Source organism: Daphnia magna, linkage group LG9 (assembly GCF_020631705.1).
Source record: "Daphnia magna isolate NIES linkage group LG9, ASM2063170v1.1, whole genome shotgun sequence".
Classification (NCBI taxonomy): Eukaryota; Metazoa; Arthropoda; class Branchiopoda; order Diplostraca; family Daphniidae; genus Daphnia; species Daphnia magna.
In genome coordinates, this window is record NC_059190.1 from 8404470 (window position 1) to 8417951 (window position 13482).

At 38.5% G+C, this 13482-nt stretch overlaps 1 long non-coding RNA gene and 1 pseudogene across 2 annotated transcripts; both read left to right on the forward strand.

Moving 5' to 3' along the window:
- The first annotated feature begins 2476 nt into the window (after positions 1–2476).
- On the forward strand, positions 2477–4245 carry LOC116930381. Of its 2 annotated transcripts, none has more exons than XR_004398390.2 (6): positions 2477–2746; positions 2805–2951; positions 3065–3700; positions 3776–3951; positions 4019–4083; positions 4142–4245. It is a non-coding gene; the product is annotated as an uncharacterized LOC116930381 (long non-coding RNA). The 2 variants fall into 2 exon arrangements; XR_004398392.2 differs by having other exon boundaries at positions 4022–4083.
- Positions 4246–5506: 1261 nt separating this feature from the next.
- Positions 5507–7095, forward strand: LOC116930494 (annotated as a pseudogene).
- The last annotated feature ends 6387 nt before the right edge of the window (positions 7096–13482 follow it).

A 13482-nucleotide genomic window follows, 5' to 3' on the forward strand; every position in this document is an offset into this window, starting at 1 on the left:
AAGAATCTAAATCCCCTTATCAACACAAAAAAAAACAAATAAAAAAACCAACACAAAAACACACCTCCCCCCTTTTACCAAAAATTTTGTTTGAAACGTAACGGGGGACGTAAATGTAAATAAACAGAACTAGCGGTGTGTAAGGGTTTCACCTGGTGGCCAGTAAACAAGACCCAGTGGCAAACAACCATGGCCAGTGACACCTAAATAAAAAGTATAAAAAAACGCAAAGCTTAAGCCGTGTTAACAAAATAATTGGACATAAAATATTGAAAGCATATTATTCATTTGTTATTTCACATGAAGAATGGGAGTTTCTACTCTTGGTACAGATCACCAGATTTTAGTTGCGCGTGCTGAAAAATTAAGTTGTTTATTCAGTTAGGTAGTAAAGATTTCACTTATCATAGGATTAGGATTAGGATTGTAGGCAGCGCGTGATACTGTAAGAGCTTGTTGGTTGCATTTAAAATTAGAATTACCACGGTACGATAATACAGGCTCTACTGAGATTTGAACTCAGATTGTCAGAGAGTCAGAGTCTGAAGCGCTAACTATTACACCATATAATCACTGGTAACAAATGATCAAACAACATAGAATTACTTATAGCAAATGATGCTTTCTTAATTGAATGCGGCAATCAATGTTTTCTCAAGCATGTACACTTGAATAAGATAAACATTTTCAGCATCGAAATTGATCCCTAAATCTAGTTTCCCGACGCAGATGCGATTCGAACCCAAGCGTGCAATGCACACTGGATAAGCAGTCCATCACCTTAACCACTCGGTCACCGCATCTAATAGCATTTAAATCGCTCAACCTTAATTTACTGTTGACACTGTGTATTTAGCCCTTTCAACGCAAAGAAAAAACAAAGAAAAAACGAGTCCGCCTCGGGACATCAACGCCCTTATACTCTCAGATGCTTTTCGACTCTTACCCAAACCAGTCATGCTGTCGAATAGTTCCAGTTCCAGTTCAAGTTCGACTTCTTCGGAAAGGGTATCTGTGGGCTCTCTTCGTTCCCGCCGTTCTAATCGTGATCGTGGTGCAACTCGTGACCAAAGCCGTTCTCGCAGCCCACTTTGGAACGGTCGTCACAGCCCACCTCGAGACGATCGTCGCAGCAAATCTCGGGTTTTAGTCGCAGAGCGCGAGAAGTTAGAGTCTAGAAAAAGGTTGGAACGTGATCGGAGGGAGCGATCAAGAGAAAGGTTGGAACGCATCGTGGAAGAGGAACGCGAAAGGGTGGAACAGCCATTGGATAGACAAGAGGAACCTAAGAAGCAGCTAAAATTTACGGTGGCCAGAGAGAGAATGAAAATCTTTTGGATGACGTCATCGTTTAGCGTGGCAGAAGCCAGAAGCCTTCGAGATAGCTTCATACCTAAACTTTCTAACACTAGCTTTGCCTAGTTTTGCCCTCAGGTTGACTCCTCTTTTTCGCGCCACTTCAAGGAATTTAAAACTCCTGAGATGGCTAAGGTGGAGGCTACAGAAAGATCCCTGAAAGCGGAGCAGTACAAAATTTTGGATGAAGCTCGCCCTCTGTTGTTTCTGAGAGAATAAATTGCAGCATCCGCGGAATAAAAAGATTCTCCATTGGCAGAAGCAGCGGAGACTGCATTACGTCTCTAGGGACACACATTTCACAATGTTACCGTCAGCCAACGGAAAAATTTACTGGTATAAAAAAATTATAAATAATTCAATTTTATCATAAGAAGAATGAATTTAATCTGTTTTGATTGTTGCTGTAATGTATAACAACAACTAAAAGAATGTCTGTGAATTTGTTGTTATACATTACGGCAACAATCAAAACAGATAAAATACTTTCTTTTTTTGATAAAAACATCAATTATTTTTTATTTTATTTTTTTAATACGAAAAATCTAGCTGTGTTTAACGAAAAAAATCTGAGCACTTGAAATTGATCCCAGCACCCCTGGTGGCGCAAGCACAAATCAAAATTTTCTCTGTAAAACATTTCAGTGTAACAACTTTGGGGTATAGGGAAAGATTTTTTTAGTTCAAATAATTCAGAAACCTGCACTACTTTCTAATAGAGTAAAGAAAAACGCGTCGTTTGGCATAAAAAAAATTAATTTAAGGATGTTTTGAAGTATTTTATTTTTATTTTTGGAAACGCCAGTATTAACATGGCGTTTATGGGGAGAAAAGTGGTGTACCTAATCATGTGAACGATACTTTAGCGCCCTGGGTGTAACTTCTACAATTTTTTCATGTTAAGATAACTTTTAGAGCACTTTCTCTTCTGAGAGAGGAAAAAAGAAAAAAAAATTTAGTCCTTATCAGTAAAAAGATATTCAAGTTTTCCTATGACCCGTAGCTCCATAAGAATTCACAAAAAAACGGGGGTATACCTAATCGTTTGGTGGGTACTGTAGGTGTGCTCTTTAGCCCTCACCTTCGTCTTTACTTGGCGTAGTTTGCGTACTTTTTCTTTGAGTGGCCGCCATTTCTGTTGTGTTGGTTTTGGTTGTTTTTTCGTGTTTTGTGGTTTTTTCTAGGGGTGTTTGTGTTTAGTTGGGTGTGGTTGTTTTATTCCTGGTGTTGTTTTGGCTGATGTTTGGGGAGTTTTGGCGTTGATTTTCAGTTTTTTTTTCTGGGTTAAATTCTATTGATTAATCTTGTTTCCTGTAGGTATTTGATGAGAAGTCTAGTTATTTCGTGCTTTGTTTGGCTTTCCAGTGTTGGGTTGAGGCCTAGGAGATTGGTAAGTTCAGATTTTTTTTTGTGTTTGTTGAGATATTGGAAGATTTTTTCCCTTTCAGGTCTTTTGCTCGAGCAGTTTAGGGGCATGCTCTGTTGTTTCTTCTTCTTCCATACATTCTTGGCAGAATGGGCTTGTATTGCTGTTGAATCTGGCTAGGTGGTCATTTAGACTATTGCGTCCTGTTCTTAGTCTGAATAGGATCCTGGTAATTCTTCTTGACTTGTACTTGTGTCATTTATGCATTCCGTTCTTTGTCCTTAGGTTTAAGTTTGGTTTGGTATCGCCTTTTTGTAATTCTTCTATATATTTTGCCCTTAGATGTTTTTTTAGGTGGGTGCTTTGCTCGTCCAATGAGAGCTCGTTGGCCCGAAAAGCGAGCCGAAACGGAAAAAAATTCGTCTCTCCAAAGTTGAAGCTTTCTAAACTTTTCGGCGCCGAAAATCGACGGAAAGATGGAAGACGAAAGCTGAAAACTGAACAGCCAGTCACAGCTTTCCATTTTTGATGCGCAAATAATTTTTGATATTTTGGCAACATCAGCAATGCCAAATCTGTCTGATGTCATTCTGTCAACAAATGGGTGTCGTGTGTTCCTCGTGATTTCTTGCTGTTTTTAATTGTTTTTCGATTAGTTTCTGGATAAAAATGCCCAAAAGGAGGTAACCGATGAAATCTCCTAATCTTGGAGTGAGCGCTGCGAGCAAACAAATTACCAACGCGTATTTGTTAAATTTATAATTTCAAAACTGTGTTGCAATGTGATTGTCATCGCTCATACTTTTATTATTATAAGGAATGAAAAACGAGTTAAAATGTGGTCAAAGGCAACGACTGAGAGATTCATCCAGTCTTTTGAAAAGCAGTCAGTTTTGTATGACGTGACGATATCTGATTATAAAAACAATGTGTCCCAAACTACAGCTAGAGCTGTCATCGGAAGGGAATTTTCCATCAGTATGCTGTTTACATTTACTACAAATTTTTGCAAATATATTCTGTTACATATGTTACGTAACTGTTGTTCAACAGGTACTGACGACGTCAAAAAGAAATTGAAGCAATTGAAGGACACCTACAGGAATGAAAAAAAAGGCTGAGTGAAGAGGATCCAAGTGGCAGTGGTTTGAATGGTTCCAAACGTGCGAAGAAGCGTTGGATATATTTCGACCAAATGGGATTCCTGTCCACAGTGCATGATGATGCCGGTATGTATATATTATATTAAATTTTTTATACGTAGGGTGACAATTACGAATATTTTCTACTTATCAGTAGGGTCACAAATGTGGACGATGAGGATGAAGAAGGAAAACAAAACGAATATTTAGAGGAAGAAGGTAAACGTGTCAAAAATTGGAGGTTGAGAGCAATATTTGAAACGGGAAATTTTTATAGTTCTTCTTGTAGGGGAGAGCGGGGTTGGATGGGACAAAAAAATTAACACCGAGTGTAACTTCCTATATCTTTTTAAATATACAGAGTTAGGAAAATGTTTTAAATGAACATTAAAGGCATTTATTTAATCTTTCTAAATCTTTTTTAAAATTTAATTTATATTTAAAAATGCATAAGCGGAAATGTTAAGAATGAAGTGACTTCGTTTATAAAAATCACTTTCTACACGGGGTTGCTTGGGATACTCTTCTTAATGTTAGTTTTTGTGCATAAAATGACGGAAAAATAAGAAAACTGGTATACCCATTTGGTGCGAAATTCAATTTTTTTTGCAACCATGTACATATCACGCAAGAAAAACACATTTTACGTTTAGAAATCTTAAAAAACAAAATTGTTTCTCAAAAACGAAAAATTTTCAATCGATAGCTGGCTTCTAATAATCGATTCATTACTTATAAATAATCAATGTGTTAAATATTCGTATCGATAAATGTCAAAGTTATGGCTGCTAGATTTTCAATGTTTTCACTTGTTGCCTGTAATAGGCCTATCAGGTAAACAATTGTAATTCGAGAAAATGTAGCATAGTGGTTCAAATAATCTAAGTTTTTAGTAATAATTTCAATCAATATTATCCTATAATATTCTTATTTTGTATGTATAGTGAAATGCCACGTACGCGTAGTAAGTGTTAGTGAAAAAAAAGGTTTTGCTTTAAAAAAAAAGTGGGTTAAGTCTAAGGAAGGTAGCAGTACAAGGACTATCCAAGTCCACTATTCAACGGCTACTTAAATCAAACAGTGTAATTGATGTCATCACTCTTTCAAGAAAACATGTCACAACCGTCAAGTTTTTAATGAACAAGAAGAATGTGAACTTACCAACTACCTGATTGTGGCACAAAAATTAAACCACGGACTGACACCAAGTGATACTAGAAAACTAGCTTATTCCTTTGCAAAATCAAACAACATTAAAATGCCATCTCGTTGGGAAGTGAACGAAGAAGCTGGGAAAGATTGGTTTTCCTCATTCTTAAGACAAAATTCAAGGCTGTTGTTCATTAGGAAACCTGAAAGGACGAGCCAAGCTCGAGCTGCAGCCGTCAACCACGTCGTCATCGACAAATATTTCGATGACTTGTATGACTTGTATGAAAAGCACAAGTTTACAGAAGAAGAAATCTTTAACACTGACGAAACAAATAACCCAACAGTGGTGAAACCCCAAAATATTGTTGCCGAGAAAGGAGTTAAAGCTGTAATTTTCTGGTAATTTAATTGTTGAACTGAAATTACATTTTTATCTATTTTTCAGGTGAGTAGCTCTGTTGGTGGGGAGCAAGGGATTAATGTTACCATGTTAGCATTGGTAAACGCTGCTGGTAAAGCCTTTCCAGGTACCTTCATTTTCCCAAGAGTTAAGGTGAACCTCAACAAAATGATAAATTTGCCTGATGGTTTCCTCCCTTTAGCATGTCCTTCCGGTTGGATTACGTCTGAGCTCTTCTTGATGTCGTTGCAGCATGTATTGAAACATGTTAACTGTTCTCCTGAGAAGCCAATCCTTCTTATACTTGACAATCACACTAGCCACATTAGCTATCCCGTAGTTGAGTTTTGCAAGAAAAGCGGTATAGTTCTGTTCACGTTGCCACCTGACACATCTCATGTGACTCAGCCCCTCGACAAGTGTTTATTTGGTCCGATGAAATCGGACATGTCACAAGAACACCGTCACTGGATGCGAAATCATCCAGGGGAGAGAATTTTCATTTATGATGTGCCTCAGTTAACAAAAGTACCACACGAGAGGAGATTTAATTCCAAAAACATCAAATCCGCATTTGTTGCCTGCGGTATTTATCCATTCAACCGACATGCAATCCCAGAGCACATGTTTGCACCATCGTCTGGGACTGATTTGCCTAATGGTATAGTAAATGAGAAATTATATTTAATGATTGTGTTTGATAATCGTTTATCTACTCAGTAGCACCACCGAATGAAACTGAAGGAATGAATTCACTGTCAGCTCTTGTGTCACAAAGAGATTCTCAACAAGATGTTTTAGGTGATATAGTTAATCGTCAGCTAAATCAGCAAGGTATTTTTATATAACATTGATTGTTAAACTGCATTAATTAACACTTTAAATACAATTACATTGCAGCTGGGGTGAGTATTGACGTCCAAGCTGATAATTTTTTCCCGTCAACTTCAACAAGTCAAGAAGATGGAATGTCACACTACCTTTTAACAATGAATAGTGGGAAGTTGCAATGAACTCCAATTTCGACATCGTCTAGTACTCTGCTTAGATCTGCTGTTTTGCCATTAACACTCACTGAAATGCCTTCAAACGAGCTGCCTCGTTTAAAAACCTTTACGCCAGAAGAAGTGTTACCTCATCCTAGAGTTGCCCAAACAGAACCAAGAGTACCCAGAAACACGAACAGAGGTTCTTCTCGTGTATTGACAAATTCTCCAGAAATTGCTAAGTTGAAAGAGGCACACAAAGCAAAAGTGTTGAAAGAACACAATCATATTTTAAGGGAAAACAAAAAATTTAGCAGTCCAAAAAGAAAATAACAAAAAAGTAAGATTTACTTGATAATTAAATTTTGAGTTACCGCATGGATTATTGAATTAATGTTTAAATATGTTCATCTATATGATAACTTTCCCTTATTTTATTGTCGTGAGCAGGTTTGTATTGCAAAGACTACAGCAACGACAACTCTACGTACCCAATCAGAATCAGTGCACCCACCGTCCAAGTCGCCTTTATTGGATTCAGCTACGGTGAAGGCGACGAACAATAAAAGAAAATTGAAATGCAATGATGAAAATGTTGATCCTGACAAGAACTACTCCCCGTCGCGGAAATCAAATACTATTCAACCAACCCGGATTCCTCGTGAAGTTAAACGTGCGTTTTTTTTGGGTTAAGCCCGTCTTAGTCATATCGCAATTTCAATTTAAAACAAAGATTTCTAGTGTTCATTACCATACTTGTGTGCATTTAAGTACCTTGCAATGTCACTAATTTATTATCGATATCCTATGTCAAAAATCAAAATGCCAAAGGTAAATGTAAGTGCTATTCATTATTTTATCATCTTTCTGTTCCAAATACGAAATGAGATCTTTGTATTCCAATCTTTATAAACATGTTCCATAACCTCGATACATAATGTAAATTTTCATTTACCTCAATGGAAATTGGCAATACAGAAATGAAAAGACTAATCGACATTTTGTTAACCACGATTGGTGACGACCCGCTGAAGTTTGACGGGAATTTCCTGGAAGAGTTGCTTGATAAATTCATCAGTGCAAACCTTTGACCACATTGAGGTGATTTCTCTCTCCAAACCGCACAGAGAGCCAGCTTTAACGTTCTCTTCAGTAAATTTGATGGACATTTCCAGCCACAATTGCTCAAGTGGCATAATATCACCAAAAGAATTTGGCCAGTCAACAACAAAAATGTTCCTTTTGTGCTCTTCCAAAAACTCATTAACAGATTTGCTGCGATGGACAGGATACCTGTTAATAGGAATGGCAGCAATGTAATAGGCCTACAATAGACAATACATTATTTGCAACTTTTCTTACCAGTCGTGCACAAGGCCAATACGTTCATTCAAACTCAAATGAAGCACATACTGCCGCAGAATATTCTTGTAGTTATTTGAATCAAACTTGCCATTTACTCAACATAAGGCAGACTTCTGTGCAAATGAAGAAATCATACAGTAAACTAGCACAGTGTTGGCTTCTTCTTTTTCTGATCCAAAATTCAATTCTATGTTTCCTTTCTCGTCGTAACTGAAATGTTTTATAAGAGAGTTAATGAAAGACAAGATGAAATGACAATTGAAGAGTTAAAAGATGAATGTTTGTTACCTGAAGCGTTGGGTATCACAATAGGTCACATTTTCCACATACTGATGTAAATTTCTTAAACATCTTATTGCCCCTTCTTCTCTAAACTTTCTAATGTCTTCATTTACTTTTGTACGAAACATTTTGAAGTGTTGTCAGAGAACTACAGCAAAATTAAGTGACACTTTTAATCAGACGATTGATTCTTGTCTGCTTGTTAGCTCTTGTCTGTTTAGTAATCGATATTTAATCAATAGTTAATCGATAGTTAATCGAACCTTTCCAAAAGTTGTCCTTACCAACCCCGTTCTTGCTGTCCCACCCAACCCCGCTCAAGGTACCCCAACGTTTTCATTTATTGCGAACGAACGAAGGGACCAACATACATTTTGCAAACAGCAAAATGGAAGAGGAAGTAATTTCCTTTAAAATGGTGAAATTACATTTCAATGAAACGATGTTATATAAACACCTTTTTTACCTTGAATAAAAAGGTAAAAGCTAAAACCAAAACGGTAAAACACATTTTAGCCGTTTCCCATAGAAGTAATGGTTGGAAATTTAAAAAAAAAATTGAGCATATGCATCACACACTTATTAATACGGGGCTAAAAGGAATTTTTCCTGTAATTACAGGAACTTACATTTCAGCTTCCAAATCTAAAGTTCGTACTCATAATTGCTCTCTTCTATTCCTACCTCAATTTTAATTTAAAAAGAAAAAAAGAGTAATAACAATAATCAAACACATAAATCAAAAAATCTGCAGACGACACAAGCAGGCGGCAAAAAAAAATAAACGCCATCTACCAATAATAAGGTGTATCTCTTGGCACATTCACTAAAAAACGGCTCCTATGAGACGAAATAATTTGTAGTGTGAATAGTCGAAGACGAAAACGAAATTTTTTCGTCTTTCGGTTTTCTTCTTTCGGCTAGCCGAAAAACCTCTAGTGTGAACGGGCCTTTAGTGAGCCATCTGTGTATGCTCTTGTGATGGTGTTAGGGATGTGGTGATTTAGTTCTTGAAATAGGGCTGTGGCTGCATAGGGGTTCTGCGTTGCTTGTTTTTTAGTCATTGGGAAATAGCTGATGGAGATGTTGACTTCTCTCCATGGTGGTGGTGCATTGATCTGGTTACTGTAACCTGGCAAGTTGTAGAAAAGGTTTATGTTGGCTATGGTTGTGTGTCCTATAGCCAGCTTTAATGACGGCGTGTTATTGTCCTTCCATGTTTTTGGATTCCTGCGCATTTTGTAGCAGTTCCGATAGAGGAGGTGTTCTGCGTATTTGTCTATCCTTATGATGAATCTGCCTGAAAGCCATAATCTTCTGTGTTCGATGGATGTGAGATACAGTTCACATAGGATCTCTTTGGTTGGTGTAGTGCGCGGGGTTCCTAGTATCATGCGGAGTATGCTGTTTTGTATGACTTCAAGAAGTTTTTTTTGTCTGTTTATGCTTGAGCATCCATATGTCATGATTCCGTAATCCACTCTGCTTCTTACTAGGGCTTTGTATATAATGCAGAGGGAATCAATGCCTGGTCCGTGCTTTAGGGAGGTGAGTATTTTAAAGAGGTTTCTTAGCTTGATTGTTTGGTTGATGGTTACTTCTGTTTCTTTAGCCCAGCGAAGCCCTTTATCAAAATGGATGCCGAGTTGTTTTGCTTCCTTCGTTTCTGGGATCCTGGTATCTGATAGGAAGAGGAGAGGCTCTGTTTGTTTCCTTCTTTGCCTGGTGAAGTTTACTATAATTGATTTTTTTGTTTGAAATTGAACTCTCCATTTTCTGCTCCATTTGCTGATTTTCTCTAGGTATGAGATAAGTTTATTTTTCGCTTCTCTCCCGTCATTTGCATGAATATGGAATTCGATGTCTTCTGCGAATAGAAGAGTTTGCCCTTGATCCTTTAGTATTGGAAAGTCGTCAAGCATGACAGAGAAGAGGAATGGACTCAGCGGGGAACCTTGAGGAACACCGACTCTTAGTGGTCGATTTTTTGAAAATTTGTTTCCGACTCTTACACTATACATGCTGTTTCTGAGAAGGTTGTTCAGCCAGCCTAGTATTTGTCCTGTGACTCCTTTGTTGCTTAGTTTGTAAAGTAATCCTTGGATCCAGGTTTTGTCAAAGGCTTTTTCTATGTCTAGAAAAACTGCATAGGTGTTTTGGGGCTGGATTTTGTTGAAGCCTTCTCGTATGCAGTGCTCGAGCGTTATGATGTTATCCATTGTGCCTCTGCCCTTTCGGAATCCTGGTTGGTTCCTGAGCCGCAACCGGTGATTTTCGAACATCCATACTAGTCTTCTGTTAACAATTTTTTCCATGATTTTCCCCAGACAGGGTGATAGGGAGATCGGTTGATATGAATCTGGGGTGTGTGCTGGTTTATCTGGCTTGCGGATAGGGATAATTGTTCCTGGCTTCCAATTGTCCAGGACATACGGCGTTTCTAATAGCTTGTTAAAGAGGTAGAGGACATGTTTTTTGTTGGTTTCGGTGAGATTTTTCAGCATTGTGTTGTGTATGAGATCCTGTCCCATAGCTTGAAATTTTAGGTTGTTCATGCCTAGTGTTAGTTCTTCCATCGTTATTTTTGAGTTATGTCCGTTTGGTTCAGATGATACTATCATTCTAGTAATGGTTTCTTCGAATGAGTCACTGTCTGGAATGTTTTAGGGTTTGTAATCATATTGGGCTGCGAAGATCTCAGCTTTTTCTTCTGGTTGAATAGTTGTTTGATTGGATCTAGGGTTCGTTATAGGAGAAGAGGTGAGCGAATGCCCATGTTTTTGCTGGATAGCTTCTGGGGTTTAGATCTTTGATGTGGTCTTGTAGTGCTTGTCTTTTTGCTTTTAATGTTGTTCTTTTTTTAGATTTTCTTTTTCTCTCCAGGCCATTCGGTTGGAGTTGCTATAGGATTCCGCCCTTTTTGGGATCGCACGCGTTTCTGGCCTTCCTGGCTTCTGCGACTGCTCTTTTGCATTGTGCATTCCACCAGATTTGGGGTCGATCCCTGTTGATCTTTTTGCTTGGCTTGGATATGGTGATGACGCTTTGTTCGTTGGCTTTGATAAGGGCATCTTGAATGTTTTGGTAAGTGGCTTTTGGATTATTTATAGAATAGTAGCTGCTGTTGGTGATGGCGTTATTTAATGAGGTGTTCCAGGTGATCCAGTTTGCGTCTTCGAAGTTTCAGCATAGGGGTTTGCATATAGGCTTTAGCTTGGATGTTGATATGTTTTGAGACATGATCGCTTCCAATGTGGGGGCCTTTTGTTTTCTCTGTTAGTATGCCTAGCAGGGGTGGCATGATTGTTAAGTCTATGGTGGTGAGCTTGAGGCTGTAACTGTCTTGTCTAGTACCCAGGTTTGTTAACATCAAGTTTTCATTTTATTCGAGTAGGTTGGCAATTGCTCTTCCGCTTTCGTTCGTCTGTCTGCAATCCATTCCCCATTGCCTATGATGACCATTCAAAATTCCCGCTAGGATAAGATAGTTTGTGTGCTGTGTGAGTTGGTGAAGTTCTTCTTCACTGCAGTTATTCCCATTTGGTACGTATAGCGATATTATATCAATTAGCTCCCATTTTTCGTTTTATTCTATTGAAACTGAGATTGCTACCGCTTCTATTGTTTGTAGGGTTGCAATGGTGAGATAGACGAACTGAAGAGACTTGTGGATGAGAATTGCAACTTCTCCTCCTGGATGGTTTTCCCTGTTTTTGTTGATGGTATGGAATTGCTTGAATTTAACTGAGAATGAGTTTTTCCTAAATGTTTCTGAGAGTAAAATCATTAAAGGTTTGTATTGGTGAAGGCAAGCTTTAAACATAATAAGATTAGCTTTTGTTAGGCTTCTGGCGTTGTACTGAAGGAGGGAAATCATTAGTGGGTTTGCTGTTGCTACTGTAGGTGGTTCTTTTTTGGGGATCTGGAGGGTCCTGCTTGTTAATTTTGTTGAGCTGAGGTTGAGCTTTATTCTGACCTCTGGGGTTTGGTTCATCTATCTCCATCTCTTCTTTGGTTTAAGACAAGAATTTTGTGATGAGAAGAGCGATTTTGTCCAGTTTACTGTTTGTTGCCTATTTTCCATTTTCTAGTGAGCTTAGTGAAACTTGTATTTGGTTAACTGCTAAGTCAAGCAAGTTCACTTTTTCTTCTAAAGGCTTTATTCTTCCTTTTCCATTGCGGAGCACTAACACCTCTGTTTGGATGGCTTCAATTTGGCTCTTCGTAATCTCTATTTCGGGGTGTAATTTGTCTAACCCGAGATTCATTTTAATTGCTTCGCTGTAAGATTGGGCTTTTGCTTCTTATTGATTAGTCCATTTGTCACCTGCTGCCCTGACTAATGTCTTCCATCGGATGAAGTGTGGGCATATTGGCGAGCTGACTGGATGGTCTCCTTTGCAGTTAGTGCAGTGGGGTGGGTTGTTGCAGGTGGTGATATTTTCGTGGGATGTGTTACAGTTGGCGCATTTGAGGTTGTCAGAGCAGAACCGTTCGGTGTGTCCCAGTTTTTGGCATTTTTTGCATCTTAGTGGGGTAAAGTGTTGCTTTTCTGGGCGGAACACCATGTGATTTAAGATAATTTTTTGGGGAGCTGGTCCCTCGAATTCTAATGCAACTGGGGTTGATGGGGTCTTGACTGTACCTTTGAAAGACGAGAAACGGTGTACACTGTTTATTCTATAGCCTTCTGCTGTCAAAGCCTGGTGGATTTCTTCATTTTTATCCCCAGTAGGTACCTTTCGTATGACTACTCTTTGGAAGCTGTGGCTTTTTGGGAGCGTACAAGTGACACCTATAGTGCCTTTTGCTATCGTCTTGATGGAGAGGAGGTGTTCTTGTTGCAGGATAGATGTTGGTCTAACGAAGATGTCCCCTCCTGATGCAATTGTCACCCCACCTTTAGCGAATATGCCTAGTTCTTTTTCTAGGTCCTGAAAGATTTCACTTATTTCTTTGTTTTTTTGGCCTGAATGACCCTCCATCATTTAGTTTTATAAATAAAGGTGTCGGTTGCTTTTCCTTGTTAGTGGCAATTTTTGTGTGGGTAGGAAGAGGGGAGTGGACTTCAGATATTTTTTGGCGGTCGTTTGGACGCGGAACAAGGAAAAAGGTAGGAAAAAAGGAAAAAAACGAAAGAGTAGAAAATTAGGGTGGGTGATACAAACTGACTGTGTGTGAGAGAGAGGGAGCAAATTTTTTGTACTTCTATTTCTTGTCGCGGCTAGAACGGAACTCTCATGAAAAGAGCGTTTGCTTCTCGGCTCACGGTCATATTGTTGTTTTCCGTCTGGTAATGTGACATTGCTTTTACATTGCTTTTGTTCAAAATAACGGTCATCGTAGCAAACAACCAAAGATGAAAAGAGAGTTTGCTTCTCGGCTCACGGTCACATTGTTGTTTTCCGTCTGCTAATGTTACATTTTGGATAC